Source organism: Ananas comosus, linkage group 19, assembly GCF_001540865.1.
Source record: "Ananas comosus cultivar F153 linkage group 19, ASM154086v1, whole genome shotgun sequence".
Classification (NCBI taxonomy): Eukaryota; Viridiplantae; Streptophyta; class Magnoliopsida; order Poales; family Bromeliaceae; genus Ananas; species Ananas comosus.
This window is the reverse complement of record NC_033639.1, coordinates 2868725-2878956: the sequence shown is the minus strand read 5'-3', so window position 1 is coordinate 2878956 and position 10232 is coordinate 2868725. Positions and strand designations below refer to the sequence as shown.

Sequence of the window (10232 nt, the reverse complement as noted above, 5' to 3'; positions counted from 1 at the left end):
TCCCCCTCGGTTATAGCCCTTTTCCAAAAGATATTTTGTCAAGCGTTCGTACCACGCTCGCGGAGCTTGTTTTAGTCCATAAAGTGCCTTTTTCAGTCGAAAAACATGATTTGGAAATTTTGAGTCTATAAAACATTTCGGTTGTTCAACATAAACTTCCTCTTTTAAAAATCCATTTAGAAACGCACTTTTGACATCCATTTGAAAGAGCGTGATTTTAAAATGGCAAGCAATCGCGAACAAGATACGAATAGATTCAAGACGGGCAACTGGAGCAAAGGTTTCATCAAAGTCTATTCCCTCAATTTGTGAGTACCCCTGAGCAACAAGTCTCGCTTTGTTCCGAACAATAGTACCATCCTCATTTTTCTTATTCTTAAAAATTCATTTGGTACCTATTATGTGTTGTTGCTCAGGACGAGGCACCAATTCTCATACATCATTGCGAACAAATTGACCAAGTTCTTCTTGCATGGCATTTATCTAATATTCATCACAAAGAGCTTCGTCGACATTCTTTAGCTCGATCAAAGAAACATAACATGCAAATTCACATTGTAACTGACTTCTTGTTCGCACACCAACATTAGGATCCCCAATCACATTTGTTAAAGGATGATCTCTTGACTCTGTCAGGGGGGTAGTCTCTGTGCTAGGGATTTCAGACGTGATGTTTTGTGGCTCAGATGAATCATTTGATGCAATATTTTCAAAAGATGCAATGGAATTATCAAGTGTAGAAACATCATCATTCACAGGCATTACAAACGGAGAATCATTATCATCATCATTCATCAAAGAGTTAGAAGAACCATTCACAGAAGAACTTACAGACGAAGCTTCATCTACTTTTATATTGATAGACTCTATCACCGTCTTAGATCGTAAATTGTACGCACGATAAGCACGACTTGTAGTAGAATAACCAAGAAATATGCCTTCGTCACTGCAAGAGTCAAATTTTCCAAGATTTTCACGATCTCGAAGGATAAAACATTTACTCCCGAAGACACGAAAGTTTTTAATGTTAGGTTTCCTACCAAGCCAAAGTTCATAAGGCGTATTCAAAGTGCCCGGACGCACATAAATCCGATTGATAACATAGACAGCTATGTTAACTGCTTCGGCCAAAAAATGTGAAAGTTTTGAGGAGCCCAAGGATCTATCTAGATTATATCTATCACCTAGAGGGGGGTGAATAGGTGAACGGCCAAAAACCACAAATCTCAATGCAATAAAAATAAATGCGGAAAATAAAAAGCACACCGAGATTTACGTGGGAAAACTCTAACTTGGAGAAAAACCCACGGGACCAACACGCGAAAAAAACAATTCACTAAGAGAAAAGATTACAAGGTGATTACCGACTCCACGGACTTAACCTCTCTTAACCTCCTATGAATCTTCGCGCTACCCTCCGGGTTGTCCACGCCCTCACGTTCGAGTCCACGAACGCCTCCACTTCGAATCCACGAAGCTTCAATCACGCCGAATCCACGACGCCACTCGAATCCACGAGCCCACGATCCGAAACCACGAACCGCCGTCAAACACGCCGAATCCACGACGCCGTCATGAAGAGCATCATGATTATGGTGATCCTTCGCTTAGGAGTATCATAGAAAACCAGGAAAAGAAACTCCAAGCAAAGCGGAGATCAAATCGGCATATTGATATCAAATTACAATATTCCGATTTGACCTAAAAGAGGCTAATATGTAGAAAATAGGTTTTAGATGAAATCCAAGCCTCTAGGGTTTCTCAAACATGTATTCTTATGATGCTTGATCTGTTAGAGAAGCCCAATAGCTTATTTATAGACTTTAGAATCAATTGGAGTCGGATTAGAAAGATTTCACGATTTTACACTGTGTACCGGTACACGAAAAGCTGTCACCGGTTACACAAGGACGGAACAGAAATACGAAGCCAAGTCAGTGGCTGTACCGGTACGGGCTTGATTGCTGTACCGGTACACAATGCAATTTTTGGGATTTTGCATTGTTTCGAGTTCCGTACACTTCCGAAGGACTTTCTAATCAACTAAACTTTCGATTAAATGATTCTAATGCCTATAACTAAGTATGAATCACCATAACATGAATTAAAACTTTACCTGACCATCGTGATTCACGTCGTGAGGTCTTTTCTGATTTTTTCCAAAATCTTGAATTCTTTGATCTTTGTCACTTCGCTTCGATTCTTCAAGACTCCGACTCACTTCACGAAACTTGCCAATACAAAATCCTTAACAAAATGTAAAGCAATTTTCTTACTATGAAGCATAACACGAGCCATCTCCTGTACAACCCGATTCTTGCGTTCAACCACTCCGTTTTGTTGGGGTGTATAGGGGGCCGAGAATTCATGTTTTATACCATTTGAGACACAGAAATCAACAAATTTGGAATTTATGAATTCTCCCCCTTGATCGCTTCGAATTCGTACAATTTTATCATTTCGTTCAGTCATAAGACGAAGACAGATTTCAGAAAAAGAATTAAAAGTATAAGCTTTTTCTCGTAAGAAGGTACTCCATACAAAACGAGTAAAATCATCAACAATAAGCATGATATAACGTTTTCCACCCAAACTTTGAATCCTAGATGGTCCCATCAAGTCCATGTGAAGTAACTCTAAAGGCTTAGTTGTCCCTAAGTGGTTCAAGTTCTTATGTGTGGATCTAGTTTGTTTCCCCAATTGGCAACCCCCACACACAGTGTTCTCTTTAAAATCAATCCTAGGTACACCTCTAACTACCTCCTTCTTGGTTATCTTTGATAGCTCCTTAAAGTTTATGTGACCTAGTCGTTCATGCCATAAAGTTTCAGTTTCTAATGACGCTTGGTTACAATGTTCAGTGGACGAACTAGGAACTACATAACAATTATTCTGAGATCTAATGCCCTTTAAGAACAGATTGTCATCACGAGTCACATGGCATTCTTTATTAGAAAAATTCACAGAATACCCATCATCACACAGTTGGCTTATGCTTACGAGATTAGATTTGAGCCCCTCAACATAAAAAACATCATTCAACGTAGGGCCATCTGAGATAGTCACTGTTCCTTTTCCAACAATTTTTGACGATCGACCGTCCCCAAAAACAACAAGTCCTCCGGAGATTTTGTTCAAAGAACTAAACCAATTTTTATCTCCGGTCATGTGACGGGAACAACCACTATCCAGATACCATGATGAATTATCGTAAGCATGAAGCGAAGTGTGAATGACTAGGCATGGGAAGAGTTCACCTTTGCGCACCCAAACCTTACGTGTTTTGGGCTGTGTCAATTTGCTTGCTTTTGTTGATCGTGGCTTGTCGACGATTTGAATTAACTTCTTCTGCATCTCCTCCGTCTTTGGTTTCCATGCTGGTTTTTTCTTATGATCAACCTTCTTTGAAGTCCAAGTTGACTTCCCTTTAGATATATGATTATTCTTCATGAATGATGTTCTTTGATTCAAGGGTGTAGTTTCGCTCTTTCCCTTTTGTTTGCAGAATTTCTTTATGTGTCCTAAAGCACCACAAATATGACAAGCTTTGTTAGTCAGATTGTTTTGAGGAGGGACGAACTTACCATAGAGCTTAGGAACAGTAGTTGATGAATGTCCGCCATCTTTCTTTGTTGCTTGGTCAACATAGGTCCGTTCGTACCTAAGTCCAAGTTTGTTTGTTTGACCAAGTCCAAGCATCTTGTCGAGTTTACTTGATCCAGACGAAAATTGATTCAAATCTGACTTTAGTTGTATAATCGTCTTGGTGAATTCCATATTTGCTTCTCTAGCTTCTGAGTATTGCTTGGTGAGAAAAGTGATATTCTCCACTTGAGTCTCTTTTTTCTTTTCAAGTAATGAACACTTCTCGATCAAGGAATTATAGGCCTTTGTCAAACCATCTCTCTCTTGTTCTAAATCCTTTGTTAGTGAGGCCAATTTTGAATTTTCTTGTAAGATATGGATCCCGAGGATCTAAAAGGTAATTAACACCTAGAGGGGGGGTGAATAGGTGTAAAAACGGCAAACTCAAAAATCTCGATGCGAATAAAACGAAATAGCGGAAAAAAAAACAGCACACCGGGAATTTAACGTGGGAAAACTCCAAATCGGAGTGAAAAACCCACGGGACCAATCACGCAAAGAAAATCCACTAAGAAAACATGAGTACAAGTGATTTTGACCAAAACACACGACTCAATTTACCAATTTTCCATAGATGATGATCTTCGCCGGTCCTCGATCGATAAGAATCCTCCAATCGATCTCACTGCAACTCCTTGCAGCGTCAACGCCTCAACTCCTTGAAGCGTCCACCGAATCCTCGGCTACACGTGAACTCCACACGTCGAATCTCCTTCTGGAGCTTGTAGAATTGAAGATTTGTAGTGATTAAGCTTTAGAATCCCATAAGCTATGAGGATCTACCTTTAATCAAACATCTACTTGATTCTCGTATGATTTCTTGAGTAAAAACAAAGAATCAAGTCGATTGTTGATCGTTAGAAACTTGTTATAAGAATCAAACCATAAGAACAAGAATAACTAGTTTCTACGGTTTAGAATCAGTAGAAATTCAAAGCCTTACCTTTTTAGATGACCCTCATAGCTTATTTATATGTTTAGAAGACTTAGAAATAGACTAGGATTGTAAAAAGTCATTTTTAAAAACCTGTGTCGTCCTCAGAGACCGGTCTTCTCGAGGAGACCGGTCTGTGAGAGACCGGTCTCTCAAGTGAGGAACCGGTCCCTCACTGCGTGATCAAAATCACAACGTTCGGGAACCGGTCTCTCAAGCTTGAGACCGGTCCCTTGCTCCGCGACAGAAATACCAAGGTTCGGGAACCGGTCTCTCATCACATGGGACCGGTTGCATTAAGGTTCACGCAGTGAGGACCTTAGGGGAACCGGTCTCTTGAACTCTGAGACCGGTCCCAGAACACAGAAAAGTTCAGTAAAGTAGTTTTAAAACCATCTAAGCCTTCTGAACTTATTCTAACTAGGTATCTTCACCACAAATGATCTTTTCTTCATACCTTAGGTGTCGAGCTCTCCGAATGAGTCTTAGTTCTTCAATTTGAATCTTTTCTTCAAAACTTCTGCGATCAACTCTTCAAGACTCCAACCAACTTTACGAAATTCGCCAACCTATAAAATCCTTAACAGAGTCTGTGACACCCCAATAGTCCCACATCGGATGGGAAAGGGGTTGTCATTGGGTTTATAAGAGACTTAGACACTAGTAATAATAACTGGGCTTAAGCATTTTGGGCTGTTGATTGGGCCCAACGAGTTATTGTTGCTAGTGGGCTGGGTCGCTACATTTGGTATCAGAGCCGGTTCACCAGCTGGACATGTATGGCGAGTCTCGGCTGAGCTAGGGTCTGGATGACGGGTTAGCGAGATGAGTCTCACATCGCCTGGTGATCTTGGGCTGTGTGTGTGATTGGACTGACGAGGACGTCAGGGCCTTAACGGGGGGAGTCTGTGACACCCCAATTGTCCCACATCGGACGGGAAAGGGGTTATCATTGGGTTTATAAGAGACTTAGACACTAGTAATAATAACTGGGCTTAAGCATTTTGGGCTGTTGACTGGGCCCAACGAGTTATTGTTGCTAGTGGGCTGGGTCGTTACAGTCAGGGCGGTTCGGCAGGTAGTGGATCCTTAGTCGAGCCTTCCCCTTGTACTTCGCCAGCGGGTTACGGATCACTACCGCATCCCCTTCAGGTAAGGTTTATCTCCTCTGAGAGAACGTGTACTCCTGACCATTTTAGATACTGATAAATTATTGAATCATGCAGCAAAGGTAATCATCGCTGGCAACGAAATTGATAACAATTGCTCGCAGATTGCTGTAGCTGGTCTGCTTACACAATGGATAGGTGGCCGACCCTCAAATTTGCAATTTGCAGAAACTAGTGCAGGAAGTTACATCGTTTTCTTTCCTACTGAGAAAAGCCGTCAGAAAGCTATTCGTCGTTCCCCAATAAGGAATGACATATTAACAATCACAGTCACTCCATGGGAAGTCAGCCGTCATACAACCACAAAAATGATATTTCAATACTTTGTATGGATTCGCCTACGGAATTTACTGCTCTATTGCCATCAGTATAAAGAGTTAACTACTACTGTTTTGAGCTTTGGCAGAGATACATATGGGCCGATAAGCGCAGTCGTCTTGGTGAAAATCTAAACTACTATCGTCTATTGATAAAATGTATTAATCCTCGCATCATACCATAATATATTCTACTCCATATAGGGAATAGAGAATGGACAATTTTTATTGAGATTGAGTCATGGGAAACTTGCCCTCCAACTGAAATCCCATGATGTACTGTATACTGTACCACCTGCATCCCATCTTTTATCACGAGTTTTAATCTAATATTTAGTTTGACTCGTTGTCTTCAAATAAGCTCTTTTTAATCAGTTATATTATGTTTTGTCAACCAAAGCTGAAAATGGACTCGGTATGGCTGTGAGTGTGGCGCTTTGGCTGTACCCAAATGTTGTACAAGTGTTCCAAGATACATTTATAACTGTACAATGCAGCAGTTTAAGTGTTCATCATATCAGTCGGTTCAAATATAGTGTACGTACTTCCCACGTCATATATCTGAAATTAAATCAGAAAGCACACTTTTATTTTATAGAGGTTGCCGGTACATCTGTAGTGTTAAAGGGCATACCCCTATACCTGCCACATCTATATGACCACTTCTATAGGGTAGGCATTATTTTGCATCTATAATATAAAATGGAACAGTTATACTACTCCCCCGTACATCTGTAGTGTTACAGGGAACACCCGTATACCTGCCACATCTATATGTCCATTTCTATATGATAGGCTTAGCTTTTGCTGCTATAGCTTAAAACGGAACAGTTACAGAGGTCGCAGGTACATCTGTAGTGTTAAAGGATACACAGATATACCTACCACATCTATATGTCCACTTCTATATAGTATGCTTTGTATGTAGTGCTATAGCTTAAAACGGAACAGTTATAGAGGTCGCGGGTACATCTGTAGTGTTAAAGGGCACACATATACACCTGCCACATCTATATGTCCACATCTATATGGTAGGCTTTGTATGTAGTGCTATAGCTTAAAACAGAACAGTTATAGAGGTCGCAAGTACATTTGTAGTGTTAAAGGGCACACACATATACTTGCTACATCTATATGACCACTTCTATATGGTAGGCATTGTATGTAATGCTATAGCTTAAAACGGAATAGTTATAGAAGTCGCAGGTACATCTGTAGTGTTAAAGGGCACACACATATACCTGCCACATCTATATGACCACTTCTATATGGTAGGCTTTGTTTTTGTAGCTATAGTTTAAAATGGAACAGTTATACTACTCCCCGGTACATCTATAGTCTTAAAGGGCATACCTTTATACTTGCCACATCTATATGTTCACTTCTATATGATAGGTTTTGTATGTAGTGCTATAACTTTAAATTTGTTATGTATCGAGATGGAACATCTATATGTCCACAACTAAGGAACTTTTAGTTGTGCCCTCCATCAAATAAAGTGGTAATTTGCATTTTTATCAAATCCGTGTAATTCGAAATTTATACATCTGAACCAAAATTATAATGAACATTCATTTTAACCATTTACAAATGCAAACATTAATGTAAATCTATAAATACGGATGAACATAAAATGAACTTGCAAAAATAATACGAATATGGATAACATCTCATATAAGATAAATATGAGAAAATGACATCACGGTAGATAAACACATTATATCAATAGGATAAATTGACTAGAATCTTATCAACAACTCGCATTATACAAAAGACATCACGGATATGATTAAGCAGAATACAAAATAACAAATATGTCAGGGCTTTAAATAGTATAGGGATGAACCTACTTATGTACAAGATCATGAATCATTCACAAAATAATTCAATGTTTCTATGAATAAACTGCCATAGCTCTCCAAGCAAGTCGACAACATCCAATACAACATATAAAATTCACAATAATATATCATTCATAATCATATAACATTCACAGTATATAACATTCACAGCATTTAACATTCACAACATAATACATCCCACTACCAGGCACAATTGCACAATCATATAATATTCAGACGTTTGTTTTTGGGACAGCGGACTCAATCATAGAATTATAGGTCACACTGCATGGATCCTTTAAGATTGCCCTGACCATATGCGCACGAAAAGAGGGGGGGGTCATTATCGTACAATAATAGATCGGGGAGGCCGTTTCTTACGAGTCGCTCGGCAAAAAGGCATGTGTACATGCCACAATCGACGTCCGTGGAACCCTATTGTTGACATTCTTTACGAAATACGACGTCAGGAGTGCCGACGGGGATTTGAAGGATATGCTCAAAATAGGACGAAAACCACTTCGCTTGTCCAAGAGAAAGAAAGGTAAATAAATTAAAACGAGTGGATAATAGATGTTACTGCCGAGTGAATAAATAACTAAAACACTGTGTCTACTTCCAAGAATAAATTAATACCAGCAGTTGTGCCGCGTCCTGTGCCTCGCTGTGGCTCCACAATGAGTTCCAACTCTCAAAACGTTGTTTCTTCAAATCAATTGATAGTAAATGTCAATGCCAATTACTATGTAAAGTTATAAGTACAAATCTATTCTTGCTGCAGATATGTGTATTTATTTTTTCCAAAAAGTGTCGTATAGATGCGGATTCAAAAGCTACATCCCTGATAAAATCAACTGTTAGTGGCCCATTCTTTCCAAATCCCTACATCTTATTGAGTACGTGCATCTGCATAGAAACAGAAATCAAGTTAGCAATATGCCTTATGACAAGTTGCGGAAAACTCAAATGCTATTATTTGGACGGTTAATATTTTCATAGATTATGGAACATGAGCTAATAAATATTGTTCAACAAATTGGGATTCGAACGTCAACACATTTTTTTCCGTCTATTTTAAGTCACTTTTATATTTTTTTAAGTTTGCTTGATACAGAAATAAAGAACAAGAGAGAAATAGAGAACAACTAATCTATTAGTGAAAACATCAAACTCACTGCAACTTCGGTTCGGCAGAAAATACCAGGTTGACTAAATTTATGTACACCCATGCAATCGAGCTTATCAATTATATGGAAATATACATTAATCACCTAAATAAAACAATCAGCAAAACAATGAGAATTAGAATAATATAGATATGTATATAACAAGCTATAAGCGCTAACTACAATGCATAATCTGTGCCAGCACTAACCTCGTCGCGCGTCGGGCCTCCAAATAAGTATTCATTGAGGACTTGACCACTAACAGAAGGTGAATCTGACCCTTTTGTATTATCTTGCCATATGGGTCCCCTATAAAAAGAACATTTAATTAATAATACGAAAGAAATTAATGTTCTGTCCAGCTAAGGTAGAATATTTGACCAAAAATATCTAATCCTAACTAATCACTACATGTATATAAGGATTGACGAACTTTGTTATAGGTNTATATATATATATATATATATATATAACAAGCTACAAGCACTAACTACAATATATAATCTGTGGCAGTATTAACCTCGTCACGCATTGGGCCTCCAAATAAGTAATCAAGGAGGATGACCGCTAACAGAAGGCGAATCTGACCTTTTCGTATCATCTTGCCATATGGGTCCCCTATTAAAAAAATTAATTAATTAATAATATGAAAGAAAAGAATTGCTAAATAGTTAAGCTAGAATATTTTGCCAAAGATATTTTGTAAGAAAATGTATGCATCTGCATGTGCATTTAGTGCAGCGGAAATAAATTGAATTTACAAAATATGATCCAATCATGTATGCTTTAATATCACAACATTTATGATATTAGTGTATATATATATGTACCAAGATCATCTCGTGTGACACACAAAATTATTATTCTAATCTAATTAGAACAAGGGATCGAATTTCAACCTGTGCAAATCACTAAAATTATTTCATGGTTGATGTGGATCTGAACTTCTGGTCCTTTGAGCCGCACAAGTGTTCGGCCTCTATATGTATCCACACAAGGCTGCTCCGGAATCTGTGCTTCACACAGTCACAGTGTAATCTCAAAACTCCTTTCGTGATCTCTTGTGTTAATGTGCAGAAAAGTTAATCCTCAAAATTGTACTAGCAATTTGAAGATGATTAACTATAGAGACTAATTAATATTGGAGGACCACTCTCTTA

The 10232-nt window shown here is 38.6% G+C and overlaps 1 long non-coding RNA gene across 3 annotated transcripts; it reads right to left on the bottom strand.

Moving 5' to 3' along the window:
- Window positions 8007-9686, bottom strand: LOC109725116. 3 transcript variants are annotated; one of them, XR_002220189.1, is made up of 5 exons: window positions 9506-9516; window positions 9282-9381; window positions 9082-9177; window positions 8543-8812; window positions 8007-8430 (listed from the first exon to the last, which is right to left on the bottom strand). It is a non-coding gene; the product is annotated as an uncharacterized LOC109725116 (long non-coding RNA). The 3 variants fall into 3 exon arrangements; XR_002220190.1 differs by having other exon boundaries at window positions 8007-8425; XR_002220191.1 differs by lacking the exons at window positions 9082-9177; window positions 9282-9381; window positions 9506-9516 and adding an exon at window positions 9593-9686.